At 41.5% G+C, this 15,571-nt stretch overlaps 1 long non-coding RNA gene across 2 annotated transcripts; it reads left to right on the top strand.

The window, feature by feature from the left end:
- The first annotated feature begins 248 nt into the window (after nucleotides 1–248).
- On the top strand, nucleotides 249–3,986 carry LOC122543749. 2 transcript variants are annotated; one of them, XR_006310128.1, is made up of 3 exons: nucleotides 249–360; nucleotides 541–601; nucleotides 3,806–3,986. It is a non-coding gene; the product is annotated as an uncharacterized LOC122543749 (long non-coding RNA). The 2 variants fall into 2 exon arrangements; XR_006310127.1 differs by lacking the exon at nucleotides 3,806–3,986 and adding an exon at nucleotides 711–905.
- Nucleotides 3,987–15,571: the final 11,585 nt, after the last annotated feature.

Here is a 15,571-nt window from a genome sequence, read left to right on the forward strand (position 1 = left end):
TTGCACTAACATGTCCTCGTCCCATTCATCACACCTTGAAGTTTTCTTCAAGCATTCTTTGGGGAGGTAGTTTACAACTTGACTCCTGGAAGTATTCAGTGTTGGACCCTTGGAAAATTTGTGAACAGCAACAAGACAAATAATGCTTGCAAATTACGCGTCATTGTCACAATGTGAGCAGTCCTACATCTATTCTTCAATAAGTTGTAGGTATCTGCATTTGTTTTCTTACAGGTCTCTGTGGAAGATCTCGCTTGGTGTTGATGGAAAAGCATGGTTCATGGTTGTCTCTGGAAGCGCCTCTTCAGAGAAATTGCACTGTTTTCTCTTATTACGAAATCGAAATATTAATTTGCCACTGTAAGTTGCTATCGATGCCCATCGTTAACTCAAAAATGGCGGGTGCTGAAGTTCATTAATACTGTGTTGAGCGTTTAGTATACTCAAGATGTTTGCGTTGTATCCTTGAACCTCATTAGACAAAATTGATATGGTATTTCAATGTTGTCTCTCCTTTCAAATCACACTGTTTCATGGCAGCTTCAAACTCGTGCAGAACAAAAGCCGAAGGGCAGTCAACAGTGGAAAAGCTATATTTCAGGTATGATATCTGTGGCCTGTCGATTTACATTGAACAGTGTTCATTCAGTATAGCATTATTTCACTGGGATTTTATGCATTCAGCGTATCCTGTATCTTTCCATGTACAGAACTTGATAAACAACATGCTGAGTAGCTACGCCTGACACTCGAGAATTTGATACAGCCAATACCGATTCTGATGGCAGTATTGTTCATGACTTTGCTGCTGGAAAGTCATGAACAAGAAAATAACAATAAAAATGCATTGTGAAAAATATAGAGTACACTGAGTAGACAAATGTTGGATTATTATGAAAAGCTTAGGCCCCCTTATCTGCAGAAAGATAAACTGTCATTGGAGGAAGTTCAGAGACGGTTTACTGATAATAGAATGGACGGATTTGGTGAACTTGGATGCTAGATTTTCATTATTCATGTACGAAGATCCCCAAGTATGAGTTTCCAGTACAGAATGTAGTGGACTCATCCAGATTCAAGAACACAATATCCAACCTAGAGGAACATGCCAAAGTCGTTACAAAATTCAGTGTAATGTGAGCAGAAACTACATACCAAAGAAGTCAATCAAAACATGCCCCAAAAAGAAGGCATAAATGAACTGGGATATCCTTCTGCCTACTGAGGTCCAGGTCTAGTCAGTTGACGCTGCTCTATGCAGGAAATCCAGGTATGAACTTTCCAAGGCCACCAGGGATACTAAGAGACAATGTCCAATGAAGCTTTAGACCAAGACTAAGTACATGGCAACAACAGTACATCTGTACTCGATGAGCGCAATGTATGTAATGTTCACTTTGAACAGAAAGGCAGTGAAACGATATCACCTGTCTTCCAATCTGGGATGATCTTGTTCCCTCGGTCACCACCACAGCCATTAGTTCAGCCTTCTTTAGCCTGAACGCATAGGAAGCAAACTGACAAATAGAGTCTTCGACCATGCACTTCTATCCTGTGCGGAGCAGCTAGCAGGAGTATTTGCAGACATCTTTAGCCTCTTCTTATGCGATGTGAAGTCTCCCCCGCTTCAAGAAATCTTTAAAAAGGAATGAAGAGTGCTAAAAGGGATTATGAACTAGCTTTAGCAAACATCGTTAAGTATAATCCCAAAGCCTTTTTTAAGGAGCAAGAGGATGACTCGAGAAAATGTTGATCCACTCAAAGACAAAGGAGGAAAGGTGTGCATGGGGTCAGAGGAAATGAGAAGGATTCCTAATGTGTAATTTGTGTCCGTGCTCACTGAACAGAGGGACATGATGGATGTTGAGGTTCGGGCTAGATGTTTCATCACTCCAGGTCAAGTCGGCATAAGGAGGGAGGCAATGTTGGTTATTCAAAAATGCATTAAGGTAAACAAGCCCGAGGTGTGGATGGGATCTCTCCCCGATTGCTGAGGGAAGCGACAGAAGAAATAGCTTGGTCCTTAACAGATAACTTTTCAGCATGCTTGAACACGGGTGAGGTCCTGGAGGACTGGAGAATTGCTAATTTTTTCCCCTTGTTTAAGAAGGGTTGTAAGGATAACCCAGCTAATTACCGGCTGCTGAGCCTGGCATCAATGGTAGGGAAGCTGCCGGTGAATATACTAAGAAATAGGATCGATTTGCTTTAGTAGATATCAGTGATAGCCAGCGTGATTTTGTGCAGGAAAGGTAATTTCTTATCAACTTAATAGAATTCTTTGAGGAAGCGACAAGGTTGATTGGGGAGTGATGGGCCGTAGATGCCATTAACATGGACTTCAGTAAAGCGTTTGAAAAAGTTCCCGATAGTAGGTTGATGGAGAAAGTGAAGTCAAAATGGGTCCAAGGTATACTAGCTAGATGGATAGGGAACTGGCTGTGCAGCAGGAAACAGACAGTAATAATGAAAGGGAGTTTCTCAAAATGAAGAAGTGGTGTTCCACACGGATCCGTGATGGGACCATTGTGTTTGTGATGTACATAAATAATTTGCATGAAGGTGTAGGTAGACTGATTAGTAAGTTTGCAGATGACACTAAGATTTGTGGAGCAGTAGATAGTGAATGGGGACTGTCAGAGAACATAGCAGAATATAAACGATTGGAGACTTTGGGCAGAAAAAATGACAGATGGAGTTCAATCCGGGCAAAAGCCAGATGATGCATTTGGAAGATCCAGTTCAAAAGCGACGTCTTGATTAGATTAGATTACTTACAGCGTGGAAGCAGGCCCTTCGGCCCAACATGTACACACCAACCCTGCGAAGCGCAACCCACCCAGACCCATTCCCCTACATTTACCCCTTCACCTAACACTATGGGCAATTTAGCATGGCCAATTCACCTAACCTGCCCTTCTTTGGACTGTGGGAGGAAACTGGCGCACCCAGAGGAAACCCACGCAGATACGGAGAGAATGTGCAAACTCCACACAGACAGTTGCCCGAGCCGGGAATTGAACACGGGTCCCTGGTGCTGTGAGGCAGCAGTGCATGGTAAATGGAAAAGCCATGGGGAAAATTGATGTACACTGAGTCTGGGTGTTCAGGTCCATTGTACAATGAAGGTGGCAATGCAGTCGTTAGAGTGGTCAACAAGGCATATGGCATGTTTTCCTTCATCGGACGAGGTACTGAGCACAAGCTTTGGCAGATCATGTTACAGTTGTATAGGACTTTGATTCGGCCACATTTGGAAAACTGCCTACATTTCTGGTCACCACATTGCTAAAAGGATCTCGACGCTTTTAAGAGGGTGCAGAGGAGGTTTACCAAGATGTTGCCTGGTATGGAGGTTGCTATCTATGAAGACAGGTTGGATTAGGATTATCTTGATTAGAAAGATGTAGGTTGAGGGCGGATCTGAATGAGGTCTGCAAAATCATGGGAGGTATACACAGCGTCTGGAGCAAGAATCTTTTTCCCAGAATGGGGGACTCAATTAATAGGGAGCATGAAATCAAATTGAGGGTGGAATTTTAAGTGAGAAATGCGTGGAATGTTCTTTACGCAGAGAGTGCTGGATTTCTGGAATGCATTGCCAGCGGAGGTGGTAGAAACGGGCACGATAGCGTATCAAGACAGAAACAGGCACGGGCAGGGAACAGAGGGATTCAGATACTGAGAAAATAGGCGACAGGTTTAGATCGAAAATCTGGATCAGTACTTGCTTGGAGTTCCAAAGTGCATGTTCCTGGGCTGTAATTCTTTTTTGTTCCTTTTTCGTTTGTTTCTTTGTTCTAAGACCACCATCATTCCAGTGTTAAAGAAAACCATGCAGTGTACCTTATTGACTACCACCATCCGATGGCTCTGATATCCATAATTAAGAAGTGCTTCGAATGCTTGGTCATGGCTGACATGAACTCCAGCCTCCCAGATTGCCTTGATTTCCTGATAGTCGCCTACTGTCGCGAAAGGTTAATTGGAAATGTCATTTGCCAGCCCCAACAGCCATTGCTGGAACATCTAGAGAACAAAGATAGCTAAATCAGGGCTCTTACTTATTGACTACAGTTTTGTCCTCCATACCATGATTCCAAGCAAACTCATGCGCAAACTTTCGTAATTAGGTCTCTGATGGAGACTTTTTCAACTTTTCAACTTGTTTTTTGACGACCTGATGAAAGTCCGCAATCAGTAAGAATAGACAACAACACCTTCTCTACGCTAATGCTCAACACCAGTGCCCCGCAAGGCTGTGTACCCAACCCCTTGCACTCCTTGTGCACACAGAACTATGTGGCCAAATTCTACACCAACTACAAATACAACTTTGCGGACTGGGGGTTGGATCTCAAACAATAACGGGACGTCTTACAAATAGAATGCTTAACGGCATGGTCGTAAAAACAACAATCGCCCCATCAACATCAGCAAAGTAAAGGACCTAGTCATTGATTTCAGGTAGTGCGCCTGTTTTCACCAGTGGTTTTGTGATGGAGATAGTCGAGAACGTCAATACCTGGGAGTGATGATCACCAACAATCTGTACTGGCCCACTTATGTTGACAGTACTGTCAAAAAAGCACAACAACTCCTCTACTTCCTCGGGAGTCAAATAATATTTGGAACGTCAATGAAGACTTTTATAAATATTTATAGATGTACGATAGAAAGCATCCTACTAGGATGCACCACAGCGTGTTATGGTACCAGCTCTTCCCAAGACCGATATAAAGTACACAAAGTTGTGAACACAACTTAGTGTACCTCGTAAACGGATCGCCCATCAATTGACTTCCTGCTGTCTCAGGAAAGCAAATAACCGAATTAAAGACCAATGCCCCCCCCAACTCGGTTATGCTCCTTTCCAACTTCTTCCATCAGTAGGGAATGCAAACGTTCGCAGACATGCACGAAGAGGTCCAAGAACAGTTTCCTCACTGCTCTTGCCATATTTTTGAAAGTGCCATTTTAATGTTAGTGTTGATCATTCTATGCACCTACTCTATAGCTGTCTTACATGTAGTATATTTTTCGTTTATCTTGATGCACTCGTATTTTACGCTCTGCCTGTAAAACATGGTATACATCGCTTTTCACTGGACGTCGGTACACGTGACAATTATAAATCAAATCAAATCAAGTCCTTCTGTGTTGCAATTATATGTGGTATTTCCTCATTAAGACACAAATCAGCTCTTCTACTCTTCCACCAAAGTGCAGATCCCCAATTTTTTTCAAATACTATTCCATTTGCCAAGTTGGTACCCACAAACTGAACATCTCTCGGTAAATCTTAGCAATTCATTTTTGTGCGATCCTCCCTATTTGTCTTCTCATCTGGTTTCGTGTCATCCACGAAATTGGTGATGGTAAATTCCCTTCCAACATCCTTAGCTTCAGTATATATTAAAAATAATTGTGGCTCCAGCACACATCCATGTGGCACTCGACTCGTTATAGGTTGACATTCTGAAAAACTCCCTTTATTCCAACTCTTTAGTTAACCGTTACCTAGTCACGCTAACACACTACCTCTTATACCATGTACTCTTATCTTATTAAGTAGCCTTTTGGCGATAAATTATCAAATGCCTCTTAGAATACAAATATATAATACACATATGATTTATTTTATCCTGCGGATTACCAGCTCAATTAACTATTATAAATTTGTCAATTATGATCCCTCTCCTTGATGGCATGTAGACTCCAGTTAATGTTGGTACGTACCTTTCTGCTATTATATATGTTATAAATGATTCCAAAATGTTCCCAATGACACACATAAACCGATTTCATTTGTAACTCATCAAAATGAATGTTAAGCTTCACTGTTTCAGCATGTTGCCTCGATCAAAACCTGCGAAAATTTCTATAATTAAAGAGGAGAATGTGGGAGAAGCAGTGACATTGTACGCCCAATTTAAAGCCACAGCTCGAATTTCTAGAGACCTTGGTTCGAATCCCAAGACAGGAGTGGGTAAAGTACATCTCCGTTTGGAGTTTGAAGTGATAAACTAGCTTTTGGTTACGAGGTTCACCCTCTCACCCCAAATCAACTGGATTTTCCTTCAAAAATATTGTATGTAGTACTCAAATACAGAAAGCCGAATCCATGTGTCTTTGACTTTAAATTCACCGGAATGCAGTTGACTATAAGTTGCACTGTGAAGACATTCTGTTATATCAACAGTCAGTGCAATGTGAAAGATATGAATGGAGCTGAATGGACTTTCTAATGCAATGTCATGCGCTAGAAATACCTCCATATTACAGATTTATAAAGATGTCGCCACTTCTTCATCAGCGCCTCAGATTTGGACTCGATCTCAGGTACAATATCAGTGTGCCAATTTTTTAATTTAGGAGTCGTTCTTTTGTACTATAATCACACTACACACTCCACTTGGACTATCTACAAAATTTAGAAATGCATGACTTGCGTGAGATGTTAAATCAACCCTTATTGATGGATTTTGCTTAACTGCTTCACTGGTTGCTATTCAGAAAGGAACAATTACAGAAACCCGCTGCTGCAATTTTGTTCGTTTTGAACCTCGTTTGGGCATGCTGTGATTATGGGGAATGTAGTGGTAGATTTTAAAAAAGTTCTCTTCAAACCAGACCATTAAGGGTTAATCTTTAAGGGTTAATTGGACGTGACAATGAGCAATTGGAGACAAGTGGAAAATTAGAGGTTTCGTGCAAGGCAGTTGTTTCAATTATTGGGGAGCCACATGCTTCAGGCATCTGCAGGACGGTTTTCTTCACACTGCATCACCTGGGAATGTACTGAAAGCACCCAGAAGTGTACCAGTATCAGGGATTGAGCAGCACTTGTGGAATTTCACCTCAAACTGAGAATTTGACCGCTACATGGAATACTGTGTGCTCCAGGACAACCATGTCTGAACATGACAAAAGTCATTTAAGCTCAGAGATCCACCCATAGGTTTTCTTATTTTTCTAACATATCTAACACAGATCTTTTTTTAAAGCGTACATTCATTGTTTTTTATGTTTATTAGATGTATTATGTATATGTACTGCTCAATATAATGTCCTGCTCTATGTGTTAAATTAATGCCTAATATAATTATCACTGGTTAACATATATAGAAGCATAAGTAATTTGTGAAATAGAATCATTTAACTCGCAGAGTATTTCGTTGCGTCTCACCAAATCCCCAAGCATTCCATTTTGGTGTCGTCAGTAGGATTTAGTGCAATGTTCAAAATGTTTAAAAAGGAAGCATAACCTAAGAATTCGATCTTTACCCCATGATGAAACACTAATCGTGAGTGATTTGGATCACCAGTAAATTTCCTAGCCAAACAGGGGCGCTTCGCCAGTCATGTAAATTCCTCTTTAAGGAATGTTTTGCCAGAAACGCTGAACAATTTGGGGTTCTAAAAGACTGTTTAGTTGAAGCAGAAACAAAGTAATGGATAGATGTACGAAAAGTATTAATTGCTTTGAGATAAGAACATGCCACTCGAATGGAGGGTAAGTGAGGATCTCTAATCTTAAAGGCTGCCTTGGTGATGTCAGCGCAACAAAATGTGATGTTGATTGATGTGACTCAAACAACTCAGGACAGCAAAACTAAAGCAGATTCAAATTGCGTGTCAGTAAGCGACAGTGCAATATAAAAAGAAGACAAGGTGAAGGGAATAGTAGGTTGACCTATTGAAAATGTATCAGCTATTTACATCAAACTTGGATAATAATAATCAAATGAGGCATATGTCATTCATGGTCTCAGAATATGAGTGGTCTGAGGGGGAAAGGAATGATGGGATGGGCACCGAATAGGTAGCCTGTCCCTTAAGAACTAATAAGGCAAAACAACAGGGATGTACTCCTGTACTGAATTTTGATTCAGGACAAAAATATTTAATCGCAGCTTGACAGGACATGGGCAATAGACAGCAGCCCAGGGAATCGTTTGCATCACTTAAGACAGAGATAGATAAATTCTTGATTCTTAGGGGGATGAAAGATTACAGAGAGAAAGCTGGAGCATGGTTTTGAGAAACTTGTCAGCAATGATTTATCCATAGGGCAAATGGCTCGTATGTCTTCTGGTCTAATATGAATAATGCGGTTGTGTAATGAAGGAGCCACTAATGTTCAGACAATTCCAGTGGAAATCATATGAAGAGGCAGTTGAGTAAAGAACCTCAAATTAACAATATAATGCTGAAAACTCATGGTTACTCAACTCTGTCACAATACGTTCAGAGGGTGATTAGACATAATAGCAAGTAAGGATTCCGAAACGGACACTTTGTCCTGGGGAACAACACGGAAGCGTGTAACTAGAGTGTGGAAATGACTACACAAATTGGTATATGTATTATCTATTTTCAGGGGCCAGGTCAGGAAATATTCACATCAGGGATAAAAGTGGACAAATGAAGAATACACGTTCGCTCATGAGAAGTGCCATGTTAGTTTTATTGGTACTAGCTTAGAGTCCTCTGGTCGAAGATATGACATTGCTACTTGGAAGACATGGAAGCGTGGAAGACAAAAGTGAGTGTGATACAAATGGAATATGTCGGGAGAATGCTTTCAGGTAGTATCACGCTGATGTAAAACATAAATAGTTGAGACATCTAGTTATAAGTGCTGGGGTTAAAAGACAGAGGTTGCTGCAATGCGAACGAATACCTGTGTATACCCTGTGAAAGCGGTATTGTGCCCCCCCAGGACACGGTGCTCAGGAAAAGCACAAGTGATAGAAGTATAATTATATTGGAGGAGGCAGAACATGTGTTGTGAGTGAGTAATCCCATTGAGTCGGGATGGTGCTGGCACTCCAGAGTCTCCGTGAGGAACGTGACAAGTGGAACTCTTGGAGAACTGTGACTAAACATTCTGGTAGCAATATACTGGAGAGGCATTGGTAGGCAACGAGACACCGGCATTATCGAATGTTCGTGTTGAAATGGATAATGGAATAGACTCCTCTGGTGTAGTAAAATTCAAAACACACGTGAGAGAAATCAATTAACAGTGCAGCTGTGACTCGTATCTTCGATGACAAGGCAAGTAACCTTCAGAACGTAGCTGAATTCATTTCCCTCACTGTTCCATCTCTGTGTAGAGGGACAAAGCCAGTATACAATGTCACCCAGGGGTGGAATGCTTGTGGAAGTTCACGAAACCCACTGTGAAAATTGAAAAGTATTCACACAGAGATCCTCGGTCACTTACAAAGAATACATGCCTTCTCCTCAACTGAAATAAATACATAAACAAAGAGTTATCCAAAAGCATTATAAGTTCAAGACTTTGACAAGTTTTAAAATGACTGTTTAAAAAAAAATGACCAAGAAAGATGTTGCTAAAAGAATTGTTTGGCTTCTTCACAAAAGGTAGAGAAACCTTTTTGTAAGATATCCAATTTCAACTCCGAACTTGGAATGAAAAATCTTTCGCCTGCATATCTTCTTAGAAAATGTTTTCTTTAAGAACAACCAACTATGTCCGAGTTGCAATCAGTTCTGAGGGAGCGTAGCTGAACCGAAAACATTAACTCTGATTTCTATGCACAGGTGCCAGAACCGTAATGCTTTTCCAGCAATTTCAATTTTCATTTCTGATTTCCAGCATCTGCAGACTTTTTATTTTGCGTTTTATTTGGTCTAAGTGATGTTTTTGAGTGTTCCTTGAATTTCTTTTTGAATGTGATTTTAGAAGAAAGATTTAAAATATGTTGCAGAGAATAGAAACTTAAAATGCCAGTTTGAGATGATTAATTGATTTTTCTGACCTTTTTTTAAAAAAGGAAATAATCATTGTGTGCATTTATGAAATAAGGTCACCTGGTGATTTGGCTCCTCCCCTTCTGAGACTACCAGAGTTATCTCTTCATGCTGGCAGTTCTAAAGCTTATTAAGCATTTTGGGCTTCTTCAGGAGCCAGACTGGATTTTGCTTAGTTGTTGTTATTGGACAGGTTTTCAAGAACACAAATGCAGAGTTGGAAATCCTGTGAAGACAAATATTTTGACAACAGCCGAACGAGGAACTGATTACTTTCATTTGAATCTCCAAAATAAAAGTATGACTTGAAACCACCAAGCTTGGATGTACTTGTTTCTCAAATTGGGATTGACAAAAGCACTTGATACAAGTGGTTAGTTCAAGAATGCAGTCTTGAAACTCAGAAATTCAGGCGAATATTAAAGGACAAAAAGTTTAAATGTTTCAATTTTAATTTAAAAGATATAGTGGAAACATTCTAGGTGCTTTTAATTCGTACCAGGGAAGGTAAAAAATAGGATTAATTATAGTGAGGAATTAGGTGGCTGCTAAGGAAGCCTGTCAGCCCAACATCATCTGCATCAGCGCTCCCTTGCAGACAATGCTGACTGTCTTTCAGTCTCAGGGTGAGTCTAGAGGTGGCTGTCCAGCCCAATGCAGCTACCCCCAGCTTGAGGAAGGTGATGGTAACAGGTAGGTATCGGTGTGCTTTGGAGTGGCAGGGCCCTCCTTTCACTGTTTACAGCCGGCTTCCTCTTTCTTCTGATGGATGATCTAGAGGTTCTCGACGCCTTCCTGGGTGCTCCACCTCCAATTTAACGGTCCCAGGCGAATTTTCCTGAGCCGTCCGTAGTAATGCCATATTTTGCGAATGAAGATTTGATGGTATCACTGAAGCCATTCCTCTTTCCACCAGAGGTTTGCCTGCCCTTGGGAAGCTGGGAGTAGAGCACCTGCTTGGGAGTCTCATGTTGTTCTTGTGGACGGTGTGCACAGCCTATCGTCGCCAATGAAGAGTGGTCAGTATCGTAATGCTGGGGATGTTGGCTGGGGATATTAAATTCAAACAAATCCATCAATGATGTTTCCTTCTCCGATTCGAACTGAATGAGACAGGGTCAAGCAAAAAGACTTCTTTCCACGCACTGTGACGCACCACTACACTCAGAAATCGATGAATGCAGCGTCAAACAGCGGCTTCCTGCCTATCTGTGGAGTGTAAGATCTTCCATCGCTGGGAAAACCTTTCAATACATTAATGACATCCTCAGGAAAATGCAGGCTGGTTATCTTCCACTCATGAAACTTGCAACGGCATTTACGCATTCCACTAGTGAGAGAGTCATTGTGGATAAATGCATCATTGTAGACTTCAGCAGAGTGAAAGCTCAGCAAAGTGTAATCAACAGCGAGTGAATTAGTGATTGACTACCTTTGGAAATTTGATTCAAACTGGAAACTCAATTTGATATATATATATATATATATATATATATATATATATTCTATGTTAAATTTGTAGATTTAAAGTCAGACGAGGGAATTAAATAAAGCAGCCCAATTAAAGAATTTATCCGGCTGATTCTGGCTGTTCTTTTTAGTCACTTGAACTTTTTTTTCTCTCGGAAAGAAGTATTTGTTCTAGTGACGGAATGAAAGCATGCAAATGCAAAGAAGAAAAAATGGTACAGTGGCCTTAATAGTGAGAGGATTCGACTTCAGGATGCGGATGTCTTGCTGCTGTAGTAATGATACCGTTTTGATTTCCTTATCTGAGGAAGGGTGTCCTGGTTTAACGGCGCGGTTAACAATTTCTAGTACTGGAGAACTGACGTACGAATGGAGATTGGATGTCTTAGGAGGGTCGTGTCTTGCGTTTAGAAGAATTGGGGGACGTGGAGAAATCTCGTGGAAACCAATGAAAATCTAGCACGACTAGACAGGGTCGAGAATGATGTGCTGGAAAAGCAAAGCCGGTCAGGTAGCATCCGAGGAGCAAGAGAATCAACATTTCAGACATAAACCCTTCATCAAGAATGAGGCATGAAACGTCTATTCTCTTGCTTCTCAGGTGCTGCCGTACTTGCTGTGCTTTTCCAGCTCCACACTCTTGACTCAGATCTCCAGCATCTGTAGTCCTCACTTACTCCCTATGACTGGACAGGGTACATCCCGAAGGTTGTTTCAAATTACTGAGGAGCCCAGAAAGACCAACAAGTATATAGAGTGGGCCAGTTGGGACTGAGGTAAGGTAAATTTTGTCACACAGAGAGAGTGGTGAGTCTGTACAATTCTTTGCCACTGAAAGCGGTTGACACCAAAATGGTGAACATTTAGAAGAAGGAGCCTGAAATCGTTATTAGATCCAAAGTGATCAAAGGGCATGTGGTGAAAGAGGGAATAGGGTATTGAGTTAGATGAGCAGACGTAAGCATGTTTGGAGGCTCGGTGACTCAGTTGCTAACACTGCTGCCTCACCACACCAGGGACGTAAGTTTGATTCCAACCTCGGGTGATGGTACGGAGCTCACAAATTCTCCCCTTGTCTGCGTGGGATTTCTCTGGGTGCTCCGTCTTACTCTTACAGTATAAAGGGGCTAGATGGATTGGCCATTGTAAATTGCATATAGTGTCCAAAGCTGTGTGGCTTAGGTGGTCTGGCCATGGGGATGGGGTGGGCTTGGGTGCGATGCTCTTCGAAGAGGTATTGGGTGTGATTTGCCAAATGGCATACCTCTACACTTGGGATTCTTACAAAAAGAAAATAATAGTGGGCTCGATGTGAAGAATAATCTACTCCTGCTCTATTGTTTACATTTCTGGTTCAGTCATATTTGATCAGCTAACAAGGGCAGTGAAAGAAGACTGTGACTATTGTTTTGAAATGCAAATGGAATATCGGCGAATGCTCAATGTCAGAGTGATGGCAGGACTTTTGATAAATCAACTCGACCAAAGGTATAGCTGCTGCTCCGCTGGTCTGTGAACATTTGACATAGCTTCAACGACTTGTGCAGTTCTGGACAACGGTGTCATAGAGATAGCCAGATTTGTACGTATGTTTCTGAGTGGAGATGGGCATTAGGAATGAGCAAAATAGCTGTACTTGTTTGCAACGGTCACTTGATAGGAATAAATGCACAACACTAGTTGCCAACAATCGTTCCTGACTGGCTTGCATTGTGAAGTCAATTCTCATCATCCGCGTTCTGTACAAATCCTGAATAAGTAGTGACAAGAAACATGGAAATTAACTGCAAATAAGCTGGCTTTTAAAGTCATGCAACATTCCTTGGGCATTTCTAAATTGACACTTTCAGCAATGTCTGGAAGGCCCCTTATGTGAAGCTACGTGTCAAAAGAAGGATATCCTATCCCTTCAGTATATAAATATTTTTTGCAATCCATTTATTGACATTCGAATATTTTAATGAATAAGTTCAAAGCAAATCTCACTCCATTCTTCAATTCATGTCTAATTTTGCTCTGTGTCATAGCATATATAAATGCGTTAACGCAATAACTGAAACATATATCTGTTTTTTTTTCAAATCAAACGTGAAATTATGCAAAATGGATCCCGAAGAATAAGTAATATTCACAGCTCTTACACAGAGAATATTTGTAAAACATAACAGATATAATTGAATGAAACTGCCCCAGATGGCAAAGAGTAAAATAATGGACTTTTCCAGCTTCTTCATCTCTGGGTCACACTGAATCTCTCCATTGTTCTGAAGGTTGAGTCTCCTATGGGCTGTATTGGCCAAGGCAATATATCTCACGGTCAGCACGTTTAGTTGTAAAATTAGAATGAAAGAGAGACACTGACTTAAAATTTAACAGATCCAGTCATATGCAGCCCAAGCAGGTGATGTATGACATTTATCCCTTATGCGACACAGCCAGGGCACATTGTTAATACATACCTCGTTTCAAATTCAAAATATGTGAAAATGCTTTTCGTACAGCACAAAGTAGGCATTATTCCTATCACCCATGCTGCCACCTTCTTGGTGCAATATTTTACTTTAAGGTTCTGGCAGGATATAGCCGCAAGTTGATTAAAGGTAAAAGCAACAGTTAACCAGGCGGAGTTGTTAATAATTGCCATTTTTAATGCAGCACGGAAACTATACACTCGTGTGATAGAAAGGAAGTTGGATTGGAAATAACTCCCAGTAATCCTATTTAAAATCACAGCTGTGACCATGACCAAGTGATCTGTCACTGCAATTGACACCAAGAAGCTGGTGATGCATCCAAACAGACCACAGGCTCTTCGAGACAGGATTTCAATCATTGCTCGATTAGTTGTAAGTTGTAAATAATGAGTTTCAATCAGAACATTTGTGTTTCTGATCACCATCAAGTTTCCCATTTAACAGGATTTTTTTTAAAAAGAGAGAAGAATTGAGAAGAAAGTCATAATTGGGACATTATTCCTTCCATAAGGAACAATTGATTTTTGAATTAAACATTGACACATAGATTAACCAAATTAAGGATGCAACAAGGAAAAATATTTGGAAATCTTTTTTTTGATTAGATTAGATTACAGTGTGGAAACAGGCCGTTCGGCCCAACAAGTCCACACCGACCCGCCGAAGCGAAACCCACCCATACCCCTACATTTACCCCTTACCTAACACTACGGGCAATTTAGTATGGCCAATTCCCCTAACCTGCACATCTTTGGACTGTGGGAGGAAACCGGAGCACCCGGAGGAAACCCACGCAGACACGGGGAGAACGTGCAAACTCCACACAGTCAGTCGCCTGAGTCGGGAATTGAACCCGGGTCTCTGGCGCTGCGAGGCAGCAGTGCTAACCACTGTGCCACCGTGCCGCCCATCTTCGCGAACAGCAACAATACACACAGCTACAATTCACTACTACATTTAGTTGCGACCCATCCCAGAGCATGAATACCTTTAAAAATGAACTTAATAAATCACAAGCATATAAATACTGAAGTAAAATCCACTAACAACGAAACACAGAATGTATTGAAGGAGGTAGTGTGCAAAACATCAACGATAACTTGGCAATTAACAAAAACATGGATTATGTCTAATTTTGGATCAACACACGTGGTTTCAATGAAGTCTTGTACAGAGGAACCTCAACTATCTGAATTTCAATTGTCCAAATATTGTATTATCCGAAGGAGAGCTCAAGGTCCCGATAGAAACAACGCAGCAAAGAAGTGTTTAAACACTGATGGCATCTTTTGTTTACAATGATTAAAAATGATCATGTCTCAATGAAATGCAGCTGAGAACAGTACTGGACATCGATGGCAGCCAAGGAACAGTCTACAAATGATTGACCTCCTTCCTCTCTCTCTCCCCTCACTTTCCCTGGAGCTTTGCATAGGTGTGAACTCTGAACTCTTTCCCAGATATTCTCTGTGACATTGTCCTGTACAGGGCAGAGGTGGAACTTGCGAAACAGTTGCAGTAATAATTTGTGTGTGTGTTTGCGTGTGTGCACACACGCGAGTGTGCAAGCCCAGTATTTTGAGACTTACCCCCCACAAAGGCTACAGCAGTCGTACTGTGGCGTTCAGTCCAGCTGCCTCGGAGAGGAAGGGGAGCTGATGTGGATTGGGGAATAACGGGGACGGGGGTCACGGAGGCGGGGCAGCTGGGGCAGAGGCGTGGATAGGGTTCAGACAGCAGGTCAGGGAAGACGGGGAGGGGTCAGTTTTGGGGAGTGGACTGGTTTGGGTGGCGGGCGGGGGAGGGTTTGTGGTGGCGGGTGTGGTTGGGTTGGCGGGTTTGGG

The sequence above is a fragment of the Chiloscyllium plagiosum genome, chromosome 44 (genome assembly GCF_004010195.1).
Source record: "Chiloscyllium plagiosum isolate BGI_BamShark_2017 chromosome 44, ASM401019v2, whole genome shotgun sequence".
Classification (NCBI taxonomy): Eukaryota; Metazoa; Chordata; class Chondrichthyes; order Orectolobiformes; family Hemiscylliidae; genus Chiloscyllium; species Chiloscyllium plagiosum.